The sequence below is a fragment of the Capra hircus genome, chromosome 8, assembly GCF_001704415.2.
Source record: "Capra hircus breed San Clemente chromosome 8, ASM170441v1, whole genome shotgun sequence".
Lineage (NCBI taxonomy): Eukaryota > Metazoa > Chordata > Mammalia > Artiodactyla > Bovidae > Capra > Capra hircus.
The window spans coordinates 63,017,559-63,034,796 of NC_030815.1; positions in this window are offsets into that span (position 1 = coordinate 63,017,559).

A 17,238-nucleotide genomic window follows, 5' to 3' on the forward strand; every position below is an offset into this window, starting at 1 on the left:
GGCCTCCCTGTCCATCACCAACTCCTGGAGTTCACCCAAACTCATGTCCATTGAGTTGGTGATGCCATCCAGCCATCTCATCCTCTGTCGTCCCTTTCTCCTCCTGCCTTCAATCTTTCCCAGCATCAGGGTCTTTTCAGATGGATCAACTTTTCACATCAGGTGGCCAAAGTATTGGAGTTTCAGCTTCAACATCAGTTCTTCCAATGAACACCCAGGACTGATCTCCTTTAGGATGGACTGGTTGGATCTCCTTGCAGTCCAAGGGACTCTCAAGAGTCTTCTCCAACACCACAGTTCAAAAGCATCAATTCTTCGGCGCTCTGTTTTCTTTATAGTCCACTGTGATATCCATATGTGACCACTGGAAAAACCATAGCCTGCACTAGACAGACCTTTGTTGGCAAAGGAATGTCTCTGCTTTTTAATATGCTATCTAGGTTGGTCATAACTTTCCTTCCAAGGAGTAAGTGTCTTTTAATTTCATAGCTGTAGTCACCATCTGCAGTGATTTTGGAGCCCAGAAAAATAAAGGCTGACACTGTTTCCACTGTTTCCCCATCTATTTCCCATGAAGTGATGGGACCGAATGCCATGGTCTTAGTTTTCTGAATGTTGAGCTTTAAGCCTACTTTTTCACTCTCCTCTTTCACTTTCATCAAGAGGCTCTTTAGTTCTTCTTCACTTTCTGCCATAAGGGTGGTGTCATCTGCATATCTGAAGTTATTGATATTACCCCCGGCAATCTGGATTCCAGCTTGTGCTTCCTCCAGCCCAGCATTTCTCATGATGTACTCTGTGTATAAGTTAAATAAGCAGGGTGACAATATACAGCCCTGACATACTCCTTTTCCTATTTGGAACCAGTCTGTTGTTCCATGTCCAGTTCTAACTGTTGCTTCCTGACCTGCATACAGATTTCTCAAGGGGCAGGTCAGGTGGTCTGGTATTCCTGTCTCTTTCAGAATTTTCCACAGTTTATTGTGATCCACACAGTCAAAGGCTTTGGCATAGTCAATAAGGCAGAAATAGATGTTTTTCTGGAACTCTCTTGCTTTTTCCATGATCCAGCAGATGTTTGCAATTTGATCTGTGGTTCCTCTGCCTTTTCTAAAACCAGCTTGAACATCTTGAATTTCACAGTTCATGTATTGCTGAAGCCTGGTTTGGAGAATTTTGAGTGTTACTTTACTAGCGTGTGAGATGAGTGCCATTGTGCGGTAGTTTTTGAGCATTCTTTGGCATTGCCTTTCTTTGGGGTTGGAATGAAAACTGACCTTTTCCAGTCCTGTGGCCACTGCTGAGTTTTCCAAATTTGTTGGCATATTGAGTGCAGCACTTTCATAGCGTTATCTTTCAGGATTTGGATTACCGTATTTTTCTTTTTGTATTGTCACCCTGCTTATTTATTTATTTTTAATATAAATTTATTTATTTTCATTGGAGGTTAATTACTTTACAGTATTGTATTAGTTTTGCCATACATCAACATGAATCTGTATTTTTCTTCAATACTGTATAAAGTCCAATTTCCATAAATCTGGATCCACATGATCAATATTGCTAGAGTTACTTTGGTTTTAAAGTAATTTGTGTGAAACTACAAGCACAGAGTATGGGACACAGTAAATGTTAACTGTAATTAAAACTCAGTAAGGAGGACCTCGAGGCAAAAGGCAGTAAACCACAGACAGGATGGTAGATTATATAGTAGAATTCATACCATTTAAAACTTGGAAATACTACGATTACCATTGGAGATTTCAGCACACCACTTTTAGCCTTTGTGAGATTTGCTGGAAAATAGCCACAAAAAAACAAAGATACAGAGATCAGAATGCAATGATAAGGTTGAATCAATTGGGATTACTTAGTTTTTTTATATTATGCTCCATGTCAAACAGACATTTTTGTTATCTAGAAAGATTTCGTGCCCTCAAATACCTTGTCATGAAAATTTGAAAGTAATAACAAAGTTAATGAAATAATCTAATCTCTTGGAAGTAAAAACAAATTTTCTAAATAGCTATTGGGTAAAAAGGAAAGTAGCTGCCATTATGAACTATTTGGTGGAGGAAGTTAAAGACAATAAAAGCTGTGCTTATCAATATTCAGCTTGAATGCTTAGTCACTGGTGTCATATGGACTTCCAGTATTTGAATTCTAGCACCAGTGATTATTACTCGTGTGATCTTGGGACATAGACTAGAGCACTGCCATTCTTGTGGGTAAAGAGTTGGAAGGGGTATTGCACGTTTCTCAACTTTTTCATCCTGTTACAGGTTGAATTGTCACCCTTAAATTCATATGTTGAAGTTCCAACCCCAGTATCTCAGAATGCAACAGTATTTGGAGATAGGGCCTTTAAAGAGATAGTTAAGGTAAAATGAAGTCAGTAAGGTGGGCCCTATCCCAGTTTGACTCATGTCTTTATAAGAAGAGATTAACACACACATGCACACCCACACATGCACGCGTGCTAAGATCTGGGGAAGACAGCCATCTACCAACCAAGAAGAGTGGCCTCAAAAGAAACCAGCCCTGTCGACACCTTGATGGTGGATTTCTAGCCTCCACAATTGTAAGAAAATTAATTTCTGTTGTTTAAAGCCCAGTGTTTCTTTAGGGCAACCCTAGCAAACTAATACATTCCCTGAACAACAGATAGTTTCTTTGGAAACCCATCACAGGCACAGTACATAATGAATTAGAGCAGCCATGAAAACCCTCTGAAACTTTATTTTATAAACATAAATAGCTGAAAATTCATATCAGTTTAATATAAAGTATTTTACATTAGTTTCTAAAAGGCTGAACAGTGGAACCCTAATCCCAAACACTTCCACGTGGAGGGATGGAGGAAAGGCAGGGTTACAGGCCCCAGCTGGGGTGGTGTGTGTCGGGAAACCTGGTCACTGGAATTTTCATTGGCCCATTATAAACTCTCTGGGTTTTGGTTTCCTCATCAGTAAAATAAGGATAACAATTCCTCCTCAGGGCATCCCATTGAGTGTGAAGACTAAAAAGTAACTATGGAAAATTTGGGGGTTGGTATCCCTAATCTGCAGTAATGTTAACATGCTCATGTTGGGAATTCCATGATGGGCCAGTGGTTGGGCTTCTGTGCTTCCACTGCAGTGGGCACTAGTTCCATCCCCAGTCAAGGAACTTGGATCCCTCAAGTTGCAAAAAACAAAAAAACATGCTCTGGGTTGCTCCAGGGGAAAAGAAGATGAAGACGGTAAAAATAAATTTAAGTTTTAGGTTTAGGGATATTAGAGGGAAACTTCTGTTAATCTGGATGCATTAATTGCTGTGTGTTCTAGTGGATGCACGTCTGCTTATTGCATCAAAATATAGTAACATCCTTCCTCTTCTTCCCCTTCAAAATTTAGTAACATTCTTCCCTTTGAAGAATAGTGTCTGCTGCAAAGCTAGAGGTTGTCAGAAAGCGACACCTTGTGGCCTTTGTGGTGTACTGTCCTGGGGTATATTAGGCTCTGAAAAAGTTGGCTTAAAACTCAACATTCAGAAAACTAAGATCATGGCATCTGGTCCCATCACTTCATGGCAAATAGATGGGGAAACAATGGAAACAGTGACAGACTATCTTTTTGGGCTCCAAAATCACTGCAGATGGTGATTGCAGCCATGAAATTAAAAGACGCTTGCTCCTTGAAAGAAAAGTTATGACCAACCTAGATAGCATATTAAAAAGCAGAGACATTACTTTGCCAACAAAGGTCCATCTAGTCAAGGCTATGGTTTTTCCAGTAGTCATGTATGGATGTGAGAGTTGGACAGTGAAGAAAGCTGATGCGTTTGAACTGTGGTGTTGGAGAAGCCTCTTGAGAGTCCCTTGGACAGCAAGGAGATCCAACCAGTCCATCCTACAGTCCATCCTAAAGGAAATCAGTCCTGAATATTCATTGGAAGGACTGATGTTGAAGCTGAAACTCCAATACTTTGGCCACCTGATGCAAAGACCTGACTCGTTTGAAAAGACCCTGATGCTGGGAAAGATTGAAGGCAAGAGGAGAAAGGGATGACAGAGGATGAGATGGTTGTATGGCATCACCAGCTCAATGGATGTGAATTTGAGTAAACTCTGGGAGTTGATGATGGACAGGGAGGCCTGGCGTGCTGCAGTCCATAGGGTTGCAAAGAGTCGGACACGACTGAGCAACTGAACTGAACAGGCTCTTTTGCTAAAGGGCTTAAAGTGAAGTAAAAGTCGCTCAGTGGTGTCCAACTCTTTGTGACCCCATGGACTGTACAGTCCATGGAATTCTCTAGGCCAGAATACTGGGGTGGGTAGACTTTCCCTTCCCCAGGGGATCTTCCCAACCCAGGGATCCAACCCAGGTCTCCCACATTGCAGGTGAATTCTACCAGCTGAGCCACAAGGGAAGCTCCAAAGGGCTTTAAAGAGATACTAAATAATGTTCCCTTCTCCCCACAATATATCCTAGACAGGACGGTTAATAATTTGACATCTTTAAAACATATATATTTTACATATTCCTTCAGCCTGTTTTTTAGTGAAGGATAGAGAAACGGATTTTCTATTAACAAAATCATGTATTTCTTTGTATAAAATATAAAGGTTTATTACATGCACTAATGAACATTTTTTCTTAAGTAATTTGGAGTTGCCTTCACTGTTGAGTTTTTTTTACTTATTAATACTTTGGGACAATTTCAGTTCTCTTATTAAGGAAGGAGTACAATCTTATTTAAAATATGATTTAAAAATTTTAGGCTTTCTGGTCAGGAAAACGTCAACATATAATGTCTAACATTTATTTTTGAGTAATATTTTCAATTGATAATAAGCCCAAAGAATTAATGTTTATTTGACAGTTTTTATTTTTAAATACATTTATGATTTTGTTCTTTCAGTGTTACTGAGATATAATTGACTTATAGCATAATAAATTAAAGGTGTATAGCATAATGATTTGAGTTACATACATCATGAAGTGATTATCACAATAAGTTTAGGAACATCCATTATCTCATGTAGTTACAGAATTAAATAGAAAATTTAATGGAAAAATATTCAGGATTTACTCTCTTAACTTTGATATATAACATACATACAGCAGTATTAATTATCTTCATCATGGACATTTTATCCCTAGTACCTATTTATCTTATAACTGGAGTTTTGTACCTTTGACTTCCTTCATCCATTCCCCCCCATACCCTACCTCTGATAACCATTAATCTAATCTCTCTTTATGAGTTTGTTTGTTTTTGAAGTATAATTGACTTAAGACACTGTGTTAGTTTCTTATACACAACGTAGGATTTGATATTTCAGTACATTTCAAAATGATCACTGCAGTAAATCTATTTATACTCTGTCCCCATACAAAGATTAAATAATTATTGATTATATCCCCCAGACTGTACATTGCATTCTTGTGACTCATTTATTTTGCAACTGGAAGTTTGTACCTCTTAATCTCCCTCACCTATTTCTCTCCTCCCTCAACCCCCTCTTCTCTCGCAACCACCCGTTTGTTCTTTGCATCTGTTTCAAAAACCCTGTTTCTGTTTTGTTATATTTGTTAATTTGTTTTATTTAGTTTATTTTTTTGGCCACACCGCCTGGCATGAAGGATCTTAGTTCCCTAACCATGGATCAAACCTGTGCCCCCTGTAGTGGAAGCTAGGAGACTTAACCACTGGATTGTCAGGGAAGTCCCACTTTTCTTTTTTTAGATTCTGCATATAAGTGAAATCATACAGTGTTTACTTTTCTCTGTCTGACTCTTTTTTACTTAGCATAATGGCTTAGCTTTATCTGTGTTGTCACTAATGGCAAGATTTCATTCTTTTTTGTGGCTGTGTAATATTCCATTGTGTGTATCTGCTAGATCTTTTTTATCCATTCATCTGTTGATGGGCAGTTAGCTTGCTTTCATATCTTAGCTATTATAAATAATGCTGCAGTGAGCATAGAGGTGCACGTATTTATTTCAAATTAGTGTTTGCCAGATTGTATGGTAGTTCTTTTTAATTTTTTGAGGAATCTCCTTACTGTTTGCCATAGTGGCTGCACCAATTTACATTCTCACCAACAGTGCATGAGGGTTCTCTCTTCTGCACAACTTTACCAACACTTTCTATTTTTTATCTTTTTGATAATAGCCATTCCTATGGGTGAGGTAATAGCTCATTGTGATTTTAATTTGTGTTTCCGTGATGATTATGATATTGGGCATCTTTTCATATGCTTGTTGGCCATCTATCTGTCTTATTTGGAAGAATGTTCAGATCTCTGCTGCCCGTTCATTAATTAGATTGCTTTTTAAAAAAATATTGAGTTGTATGAGTTATTTGTGTATTTTGAATCTTAACCCCTTATCATATAAGTTGCTTGTAAATATTTTCTTTCATTCAGTTGGCACCCTTTTTGTTTTGTTTATAGTGTCCTTCACTGTGCAAAAGTTTCTTGGTTTGAGGTAGTCTCATTTGTTTACTTTGGTTTTGTTTCCCTTGCCTGAGGAGACGTCCAAAAAAAAAAAAAAATGCTGCCAAGATTGATGTCAAAGAGCATACTGCCTATGTTTTTTTAAGTCTTTAATCCATTTTGAATTTATTCTTGTGCATGGTGTGAGAAAGTATTGCAGTTTGGTTCTTTTTGCATGTAGCTGTCTAGTTTTCCCAAATACATAATTTTAAGGGAATTTTATTTAAATTTATTTTTTAGTTTTATTTAAACACACAAGTCATTTTCAAATAGGATTCTCATTGACAGTTTTCCTATTAAAATATTGAAGTAGGCAGACAGAGAGACAATGTTTAGTTTTGCATGTATACTTCATAATGTCACATGATCTCAGAAGTTAAGATAGGCTTCCCAGCTCCCTGGCAGGGTCACTGTAACATAACAAAAGTCCACTACATCGATCAAATTTTGCATGATTGAACATACTGCAAACTCAGTTCCATGTGTCCAGCACACACAGCACAGCATTTAGTTGTAGACTCTTGAAAGAAATGACCTGACATTGAACAGTTTTATTTTATATTCCCTTTCGAATTGTGAATGTAAACCAGATTCTGGAAAAGGAACTTCAGTTCCAAGGAAACTTTCCTTTCTAATTGTTTTATATTTTAAAGAATCAAATAATGTGTGAGAGTATTTTTTGTTTAATTTTCACAGATTTGTAAACCAGAAAATCTGAACCTCTTGTGTTTTGTGTTCTTGGTGGGCTTGAAATGTAGCCGCATCAGTTAATGGGTAGGGAAAAGAAATTTCTATGGGAAATTAACTATCAAATCTTGGTGGCACTGTCATCATTTCTTCTTTAGCATCTCTAGAGTTAGACTGTCTGGATTTAAATTCTGGCCCTATCATCACTAGATGTGTGACTTTGGACAAGTTACTTAACCTCTCTGTGCCTGAGTTTCTTCTTCTGTATATCTGAGGATAATCTTTTTTAAGAAATTAAAAAGTATTTTTTTTTGTTTGAAGTACAGTTAATTTACAGTGTTGAGTTAGTTTCAAGTATACAGCAAAGTGATTCAGTTATAACTAAGGATAATCTTAATACCTATTCTGTAGTGTTATTACATGTGAGATAAACCACCTAAAGTGCTTATACAGTGTCTGGCCTATAGAAAGCATGTAGTAAGTGTTGGCTACTATTATTAGTATGAGTTTTAGGAATCATAGGTTTTTTGAGCTAGTAGGACTCTCAACATTCATTTGATCCAGATCATTGTCCAAAATATCTAATTTTTATTCCAGTCTAGCAGATAAGATAGTTTTTTTTATTTATTGCTGGTCATTAACAGGATGCTCTGAACTCTTTTAAAAGGTAGTCAACCTGATGGTAGTCTTCCTTCAAGGAGGAATAATGTTTCTTTAAAAATGTAAATGCTTTTGAACTGTGGTGTTGTAGAAGACTCTTGAGAGTCCTTTGGACTGCATGAGATAAAACCAGTCAATCCTAAAGGAAATCGGTCCTGAATACTATTGGAAGGGCTGATGCTGAAGCTGAAGCTCCAATATTTTGGCCGCTTGATGTGACGAACTGACTTATTGGGAAAGACCCTAATGCTGGGCAAGATTGAAGGCAGGAGGAGAAGGGGACGACAGAGGATGAGATGGTTGGATGGCATCACCAACTTGATGGACATGAATTTGAGCAGGCTCCGGGAATTGGTGATGGATAGGGAGGCCTGGCGTGCAGCAGTCCATAAGGTCGCAAAGAGTCAGACACAACTGAGCGACTGAACTGAACTGAAAAACATAAAATGGCCACTGTCCTGGAGGTGGTGTGCATGGTAATGAGTGCATGACTCATTAGTCCATGCACATTTCAGGAGCTGCCTTTCTCCTTTCCTTTGGGTTATTGGGAATCTCGCTCCAGGGCCGAGTGCAAACAGCTATTTGGTGTTTTTCTGTGCTGTTCACATGCGCTGCAAATCTTTGGGAGCACAGGGAGAGAGGGAGAATTGAGATAACATAGCTCTATCCTACTGTTTCAAATGAAGGTTGAGAGTTAATAGAATATAGCTAAAGTCACTTGATCACTCACCTGCAGAGAAAAGGCAAGTAATAATATATATGGCTTAAGTGGGTTGAGTACAAGGGGAAAACCCTGTAGTGCGGGCAGAGTAATAAATGTCAGTGGACAGTTGGCTGTGATATTGGGTAGAGTGGGGAGCGGTGCTGGCCATGGTGAGCTAAAGAACATAAGATCTGTGGAAAGGGGCACCTCTGCTCAGCTCTGTTTCCAATAGCAACAACAAAACACTCTGAAGGCAAACAGTGTACTAATAAGAGCAAGTGCGTCTGTTTGCCCCATATGACATGCATGACATCAGTTTGCAATCTCCAAACAAAGGGCTTAAGCATTCCAACTTCTCACCTGATATAGAGATTCCCTCTCCAGCCTCCCTATTTGAACACTTCCGGAGAGTGGCCACTTCCTCATGAGGCTCTTTGCTGAACCGAAACTGTCTCTTTGAACTGGCTGCAGGTTGTCCTCCTTTGTCCATTTGTAGAGATGAGGAGTAAGATACATCTTTGCTAGATGATGACTTCCCGTAGGAGTTAATAGTTGTCATGCTGGGCTTCCCCACTGCTGCCGTCTTTCTTCAGCTGTGACATGACATGGTTTCTAGGCCTCACTGTCTGGTTCCTGTCCTCTAGACCTGCTTGTCCAGAAGCCTCATGACGAGAACTGCAGGTATGAGGGTAAGGCAGCCCTTGTACACACCTTGTAACTTTGATCTCCAAGAGGCCAAGCAAATAGGGACATCTGTCCTGCCAAGTCCTGTCTTCCACCTTTGACATATTTTGGGTTCATCGGAGAATGGGGAAAGAAAGATCTCACTTTTGCAAAGCCGTGTGGAAAAGTGGAAGGATTTTACTGAGAAAAGAGTTTCTTTGAAGATGATAGGTGTTTACCCTGGGACCCTGAGATGCTCTGAGAACAGAAGGAGATACAGAAGCCTACTCTGGAAGCTCAGCCTTCTCCTCTCTCCTCAGCCTCTCTTAAGATAGATCCCATTTTAATCCACTTTATGGGAATGCTGCTGGCCACCCTGGCCCTCCTCCTGCCCTCAGGCTGGGCCATGTTTTCCAGCCCCTTTCTCCACACTCCAGCAGCACCAGCTCTAGGCATTGGACAGACCAATGGTTCTGAAGTTTTCAGATAAAAGGTGTTGCCAGTCCTTTATTGCTGAAGGGGAGAAGGTATGTACAAATACTTTGGGTGCCCCTAGTCTTAGAGGGGTAGGAGAACTTGTCTAATGCCCACCCTGCTCCCTAGGGCATGGGAAAGCGATGGCTTTTGCTCCATGAACTCTACACTTTGTTACCTCCTCTACTTTTGACCAACAGTCCCCACTCTACCACCCTTCATGCTGTATGTATGGCGTCAGAAGTGATTAGTGAGTGAACATGCATGTTGGGCCTGCTCTGCAGAAATCACATGAAATCACAACTCGTATAGGCCCTGCATTAAGATAACAGCCTCACATCTGGTGGCCTTTTGAACTCAGAATGGAGGCTCTAAAATCAAATCCAGAAATTCTGGTAGCATTCCACCATGCTTTCCCAGTGCTAAGTTAGAATTTACTTTGAAGTAACCTTTACAAACAGTGGGAAGAGGGTGGCCTGGATTTTCTCCCTTCCCATACAGTGCAGACTGCTTGAGCTTTGATAAATGTGCATGAGACACTTTCTCTAGTTTCAAGAAATAGTCGAGGTAGAATTGTTATATGGATTTCCCCCTATTGGGTGAGCCATTGTAGCATGAAGTTGTGAGGGAAGGGGTTCAATGCATGGGTTTCTTCTTTTTTTTAAAAAATTTTATTGAAATATACTTGATTTACAGTGTTGAATTTACTTCTGCTGTACAGCAGAGTGACTCAGTTTTATACATATATATATGTTCTTTTTAATATTCTTTTTCATTCTGGTTTATCACAGGATATTAAATATACTTCCTTGTGCTATACAGTAGGACCTTGTTTATCGATCCTATATGTGCTACTAGTTTGCGTCTGCTGTTAATAATCTCAAACTCCAAATCCTTCTCTCCTCCACCTCCCTTCCCTTGGGAATCACAAGTCTGTTCTCTCTGAATTTCTGTTTCATAGATATGTTCATTTGTGTGGTAATTTAGATTCCACATATAAGTGATATCAAATGGTATTTGTCTTTCTGACTGACTTGGCTTAACTTAATAATTTCTAGGTCCGTTCATGTTGCTGCAAATGAAATTGTTTCAATCTTTTTTATTTCTGAGTCATATTACATTGCTTATATATGTAACACGTCTTCTTTATCCGTTGATTTGTTGATGGACATTTCGGTTGCTTCCGTGTCTTGGTTCCGTGCCTTGGCTATTGTAAATAGTGCTGCTGTGAACACAGGGTGCATGTGTCTTTTCGAATTAGGGTTTTGTCTGGGTATATGCCCAGGAATGGGATTGCTGTATCATATGGCAACTTTATTTTTAGTTTTTTTGAGGAATTTCCAGACTGTTTTCTATAATGACTATACCAGTTTACATTCCTCCCAACAGTGTGAGAGGCTTCCCTTTTCTCCACACCATCTCCAACATTTATTACTTGTAGACTTTTTAGTGATGGCCATTTTGACTGGTGTGAGGTGGTATCTCATTGTGGTTTTTCTTCCCTGGCTGCATTGGGTCTTTGTTGCTGCACGTGGGCTTTTCTCGTGGTGGTGTGTGGACTTCTGTCATTGTGGCTAATGGGATCTTAGTTCCCCAACCAGGGATTGAACCCACGTCCCCTGCATTGGAAGGCAGATTCTTAACCACTATACCACTAGGGAAGTCCTTCATATAGCAGACTTTATTTAAAGTCTGTTTTGTCTGGTATGAGTATTGCTACTCCAATTTTCATTTCCATTTGCGTGGCATACCTTTTTGTATCCCTTCACTTTGTTTGTATCCTTAGATCTGAAGTGAGTCTCCTGTAGACAGCATATATATAAGTCTTGCTTCTGTATCCATTCAGCCAGTCTCTGTCTTCTGGTTGGAGCATTTACTATATTTACGTTTAAGGTAATTATTGATATGTTTGTTCTTGTTGCCATTTTGTTATATGCTTTGGATTTGTTTTTGTAGCTTTTTTTTTAAAAAATTCCCTTTTTCTTTTGTTCTCTTGTAATCTGATGACTCTCTTTTTATTTTTTTGGTTGTGCCCTTGTGGCTTGTGGGATCTTAGTTCCCTAACCAGAGATTGAACCCAGGCTCCCACAGTGAAAGCTCCAAGTCCTAACTACTGGACTGCCAGGGAACTCCTTTACCATCAAGGAGTGTTTGGATTGCTTTTTCTTTTGAGTGCGTGTATATCTGTTGTAGATTTTTGGTTTGCAGTTAACCGAAAATGAAATTTTTGATATTATATCAAAATATGAAATTTTGATATAGCAGTCTGTATATATACAAGATTGTTTTAAGTTGGTTATCTATTAATTTCAACTGCATTTCCAATGTTCTACGTTTGTACTTTCCTCATGAGAGAGTACAAAACCTTGCTGGCTTTGATACCATATTTGTATGCACATGATTTCCTATCTTTACTGTATGTTTGCTTTTACTGGTGGGCTTTTCCATTTTTAATTCTCTTGTTTCTAGAAAAGTTGTTAGAGAAGTTCCTTTAGCACTTGTTGCAGAGCTGGACTGGTGGTGCTGAGTTCTGTTAGCTTTTGCTTGTCTGTAAACCTTTTGATTTCTCTGTTGAATCTGAATGAGAGCTTTGCTGGGTGTAGAGTATTCTCGGTTGTAGGTTCTTCCCTTTCATCACTTGAAATATATATTGTGCCACTTCCTACTGGCCTGCATGATTTCTGCTGAGAAATCCGCAGATAACCTTATGGTAATTCCTTTGTATGTTATTTATTGCTTTTCCATTGTTGCTTTTAATATTTTTTTTGTTTGTCTTTCATTTTTGTCAGGTTGATTATTATGTGTCTTGCTGTGTTCCTTTTTGGCTTACCCTGCCTCCGACTCTGCATTTCCTGGACTTGGGTGACTGTTTCCTTTGCCCTGTCAGGGAATTTTTCACATGTCAGTGAGTTTTTCACATTTTTAAAATCTCTTCAAATATTTTCTCAGGTCCTTTCTTTCTTCTCCTTCTGAGACCCCTATAATGTGAATATTGATGCATTTAATGTTGTCCCAGAGGTTTCTTAGACTAACCTCATTTCTTGTCATTCTATTTTCTTTATTCTGTTCCACAGCAGTGATTTCCATCAGTCTGTTTCCCAGGTCACTTATTTGTTCTGCCCCATTTATTTTGCTATTGATTCCTTCTAGTGTATTTTTCATTTCAGTTATTATTCATGTCTGTTTGTTCTTTAAATCTTCTAGCTTTTTGCTAAACACTTTTTGTATCTTCTTTTTGTACCTCCATTCTTTTTCTGAGATCTTGGATTATCATTGTTCTGAATTCTTTTTCAGGCAGATTGCCTATCTTCACTTCACTTATTCTTCTGGGGTTTTCTCTTGTTCCTTTGTTTGGTACATATTTCTCTGTATCTAATTTTGTTCGACTTTCTGTATTTGTGGACTCCTTTCTGCCAAGTGCAGGATTGTACGTCTTCTTGCTTCTGGTGTCTGTCCCGTGGTGGGTGAGATTAGGCCAGGCTTCTTGTGGGAGGTAACCACAAATAGATTTACCTGTGTTTTCATTTTAAGATAATCTAAAACAAATTAAATAGGTATATTCTGGGTCATCTGAATCCAGCTAATTCTGTTGAGGTTGTTTGTTGTGCTGTGCTCAGTTGCTTCAGTCATGTCCTGACTCTTCGTGACTTCATGGACTGTAGCCTGCCAAGCTCTTCTGTCCATGGGGATTCTTCAGGCAAGAAGACTGGAGTGGGTTGCCATACCCTTTTCCAGGGGATTGTCCCAACCCAGGGATCGAACCCAGGGATCAAACCCAGGTCTCCCGCATTGCAGGTGGATTCTTTACCGTCTGAGCCACCAGGGAAGCCCCGAGGCTATTTAAAAAGTATAAAGAGGGTGTATTCCGGCATTGGACTGATGTGTTCAAATTTTCTCTCTCCATCCCAGCTGTGTGATACAGGGCAGCACTCACACCCTGTGCCTGAGTGCCGTTAGCTGCAGAAGTGTGGCAATAATTGTTCCTACTCTGGGGTCCCCGTGAGATCTAGGTGAGATTATGCTAGCAAAGCCCTTCGCCTAGTGCTTAATGAACATCAGCACTCAATCACCATTTGATTTGTGTGTATTATCTGGATGGCCCCACGATTGTCAGCAGCTCAGGGGAAAAAAACAAAGGTGGATTTAATAGAGAAGTGATGTGTTAGAGTTGAGTGAAGGCCAAGTGATATTACAGTGTGCTGAATAAATGAAGTTTTCACAGTAGTTTAAATAAAGAAAAGCAGTGTGATAATTGAGTCATCACACCAGGCAGGCTGAACTCAAAGAGACATGCCTGGGAACAGTTGGTAAACTGTGCTTGTGTTAAGAGCTGCAACTTATTTTTCAGCAAAACCTCTTTTATTCTTTTAAATCTGTGTTGTTAAGATGTTTTTATTGGTCTTGTCATTTTCTGTGCATTTAAGTCATAAGTCTATTTGGCTTTTATATGGAAGATAAAAGCATGAGTTTACATCTAGTTTGAACATATTTAGGTAACTCGCTGTATAATAAAGCAAGTTACCTAATGCATTTAAAAAGGTATCCCTGTGGTTTCAAGTACTACCCTAGGTCTTTTGCATTGGAATTCAGATGTAGGGAAAGCAAATGTTTTTCCTCTTGGTGGAGGGCTCTAATTCTCCAGTTAGGGTGTGGTGGACCAGAGCAGAGACCTTGAGCATGAGCTCAAAATCAAAGCCTGCCGAACTGACAGCTCTTCACCACCACCTGTCTGCAGGCTGGTGGCTTCTCCAGTTTTAACCCCCACCAGAGCTTTGTGTGTGGACTTGATTTTGTGATCCAGTTGACCACAGTGTTACTGGCTGTGTTAGTGTTGTGTTAGTCGCTCCGTCGCGCCTGACTCTTTGTGACCCCGTGGACTACAGCCCACCAGGCTCCTCTGTCCATGAGATTTTCCAGGCAAGGATACTGGAGTGGGTTGGCATTTCCTTCTCTAGGGGATCTTCCCAACCCAGGGATCGAACCTGGGTCTCTTGCACTGCAGGCAGATTCTTTACCAACTGAGCTACTTTCTAGGATTTCTGCCTTTGCAGTCAGGATCTTTGAGATGGCTCTAAGGGATAAAATGTTCCCTGTTACTTATGTAACCTAGATGTCAGCAGGGGTTACACTGCCTTGTGAGATCTAGAGGGGATTAATCCAAACTTCCCATCCCTACCATACCTGACTCTGGAAAAGGCCAGTGCCTTTCTGGTACATGTGTGGATTTCCACAGACCTTGTACTTATGCTAACCTCTGGCTCCCTGTTTCTGCTTGTGCAGGGAGATTATTTTCCCCTCTGCATCTTCTTTTATCCCTACTTTGACTTCCATCCAGACGTAGAATTTGTCCCTTTCTTTCATTTCCACTAAAACTCCCAAAACTCCCAAGACTTCTACTTGTATAGTAAACTTTACTGAAGGTTTAGGGGTATTTTGTGGGAGAGAGTGTAGGGGAGGGTAGAGGAGATTTTATTTTATAGCAAATGAAGGACAGGGGAGCCTGGCATTCTGCAGTCCATGGGGTTACCAAAGAGTCGGGTATGACTTAGTGACTGAACAAAATGACTTGACATCAAATGTTTAATGCTTCTGTTCTTCCAGATCTTTTGGCCACTCTGCCCTCTTCCTCTCTCACCTTTCTCTTTCCTTCTACTCCTAAATTTCTAGTCCTTTCAAATAGAATTGTTCCCCTGTCTCTATTTTAGCCTTGTCTTCAGAATCTCACTTTTCTCCCCCACCTGTTGTCAAGAGAGTCTCCCTAACAATGAACGTCCTTCCCAAGATGCATTCTGTTGTTAGGGAGTTAGATTGTGGGCTGCACCCTGCACTGATTGAAGCTCTTCACTTTACATTCCTCTTGTCTGGGAATAAAACAAATATCAGCTTAGTGCTTACAAAGCACTTTCACCTACATGAGCCCTTGGGTGAGATATGCCCATTTTACAGATGTGGAACCAGGAGCTCAGAGAGGTTGAGTGAATTATCCAAAGCTACTTAGCCAGATGAATTGGGGAGTAGAAATCTGCACCCAGATCTGAAGATTTTCATCTCTGACCCATGTCATTGTACATAGATAGGATGGATGCTGTCTGAACCTTCCGGCACTGGAGGCCACACGGATTCCAGTGTAGGTGGTTAGCATAGGATAACCCAGTCGGCCTAAACGGGGAGCGTCAGGGGCAGCCCCAGCAGCCCCAGTCGGTGTGTGCATTCTGCAGGAGTAGGACGACCAGTTCCCACACCATCCCCACTCTCCCTTCCCTCTTTTGCTGGCTAGCTCTTTCTCATCTTCAGGTCTAGGTGCAGAACTGGCTACACAGTGTGTGGGACTCAGTACAAAATGAAAATGTTGGGCCTCTCATTCAAAAGTTATTAAGAGTTTCAAAATGACAACAGAACATTAAGCTAAGTATTGGACTCTCGGAAGCAACTATACCATCACATGCCCAGGAAGGCAGACCTGTAGGGAGGTTACACCCCCCAGGAAGCATCCTCTGGCTGCCCATTCTGAGCTCCCCACTTTGAGCTTATTACATGCTGTCTTTGTTTCTTCTTTATGCACCTGCTCCCCCATTACTCTGTGAGACCTGTGTCCTGTTCACTGCTGCTCCCATGTTCCCAGCACAGGCCCTGACAAAAAGCAGGGGCTTAGTAGATGCCCTCTGGGGGTTTGGAGCCCTTGGAATTGGGACCTGGAGGAACCAGATGGTGAATAGTCATGTCCAGGCAGGACCCAGCCAGGCCCATAAGAGTTTAGACCAGTCGTGACTGAGGCTATGGGACTTGGCAGGGGTTTAGGGCATGGGTTACAGGTTGGGTAGGGACTAATTTTCTCTTCAAGAGACTGTGTTAATCATTAATGCCCAGAACCTCAGAGACCCTACTGCTCAGGACCAAGTAAGGTGTAACCAGTCAGGGAGATGGGGCATAGGCAGAGGACATCCTTCCTGGGCTACACAGCCTGACCCACACTGGGCCTTCCTTAGCCTTCTTAGGCTTCTAAGGCCCCCTCTCCCCTTACCTGCCCTCCTTGCTTAGTAGTGGGTATGGAACAGATATATTTTCCTAATGTCTCCTCATAGCTAAGGGAAAAGAGGGGGGCAGAATTCTCAAAGTTTCAGACAGCAGAGAGCCTCAAAGGCAAGTATGTCTTTAGGGATTGCTGATCCTTGAGCCCAGATGATGTCAGAGCTCAGTTTCTCTTTTTTTCATTTCTCTCCAGTTGTAAGGCAAGATTTGAGACTAAACTCTGGCTGAAACCCTGGAAGGGCTCTGATTGGCTGGGCTTAGGTAATGAGCACATCTTTAAGCCAATCTCTGTGTCCAGGGGATTGGCCTTCCCTTGTGGCTCAGCTGGTAAAGAATCTGCCTGCAATGTGGGAGACCTGGGTTTGATCCCTGGGTTGGGAAGATCCTCTGGAGAAGGGAAAGGTTACCCACTCCAGTATTCTGGCCTAAAGAATTCCATGGACTGTATAGTCATGGGGTCACAAAGAGTTGGGACACAACTGAGCGACTTTCACTTTCTTTCTGTGTCCAGGGAAGGGAGCAAGGATGGTTCCTCCAGGGT